Source organism: Orycteropus afer, unplaced genomic scaffold, assembly GCF_000298275.1.
Source record: "Orycteropus afer afer isolate SDZICR_OR568_19922 unplaced genomic scaffold, OryAfe1.0 scaffold00051, whole genome shotgun sequence".
NCBI lineage: Eukaryota > Metazoa > Chordata > Mammalia > Tubulidentata > Orycteropodidae > Orycteropus > Orycteropus afer.
The window spans coordinates 13,305,744-13,306,956 of record NW_006921638.1 but is presented as its reverse complement, the minus strand read 5'-3'; positions in this window follow the sequence as shown (position 1 = coordinate 13,306,956).

Sequence of the window (1,213 nt, the reverse complement as noted above, 5' to 3'; positions counted from 1 at the left end):
TCTGTTAGATGTTCATAAAAAGCAGTTGATGGTGAGTCAAGGTGGTATTGGCCATTGTCTATCATTGGTCAGTTGGTATAAAAGCATATGTTGTCCCTCATTCAGTGGATGAGGCTGCAGGAGTTGCAGATATGGCTGGTTGTATAGGAATAGTTGCTGTCTCCCACTCAGTTAGACAAAATAAACAAACAAAATAAAATCATCCAAGAGAACAAAAAACTCAAAATGCATAAATAGGAACAACTTCAAAAAAAAAGAAAAACAAGAGAAATGCAATAAATGAGAAGAAACATTCAAAATATACCAAAAAAGGGTAAAAGAAAGATAATGAAAAAAAAAAAAAAGCTACAATATCTGGAGAGGGATGAATGAGAGAAAAAAGAAGGGTAGATGAATAGGGAAAACTGCAAAAGGAAAAACAAGAGATGGGAAGAACCAAAAAAAAAGAAAAAAGAAAAAAGAAAAAAGATGAGAACCAGGAAAAGTGAAGAGAAAAAAAGAAGAAGAAAGGAAGATAAGAAGAATAATTGCAACACAAAACAAAACTGTGGAGGGTGGGGCGCAGCACCTAGGCTTTCCAGGGGCACAGACTGGGATGGAACCCTCTCAGGTCAGGAAGGTGGGTTGAGGCAGGGGGATGGCCACACCCCTATTTACCAAGAGGGAGTGATGCACGAGAGTAACAAGGGGAATATCACATTTCTCCAGTTGTCAGTGTCCAATGTGGTTGCCTGTGCTACCCTTGGCAGGCAGAGCCCTTTCCAGGTCACAGTCTGAGCAAGAACACCACTGACCTACACTCAAAACGACTGTGCCAGAGGTTTGCAAACATCCAAAATGGCTGTGCCCCTAGAAGAGCCACAGGCAGTCCAAAGTTCTGCCTATCCCCTTCCTCACTGTTTTCCCTTTTGGTCCTCAGGCACAAATGCAATCCTTGCCCATACAGCCTTGGTGAGCAGAGCTGATTCTTAAGGTTGCTATCAGGAAATATTCAAAATGGCTGTGCCCTCAGCACAGCCAGCAGTCTGCAGCTCCATTTGTCTTCTTAGTGTTTCATTCAGATTTTTCTACTAGTTGGTATTTAATCTGCTTCTTTATCCTTCTCTTAAAAGCTCAGGGTCCTAGGATTAACTTATTTATTGGTTTCAACTGGTTTCTCATTGCCTTGTTGCAGAGGACCTGTGTATCTTGTTTGCCTATTCCACCATCTTCC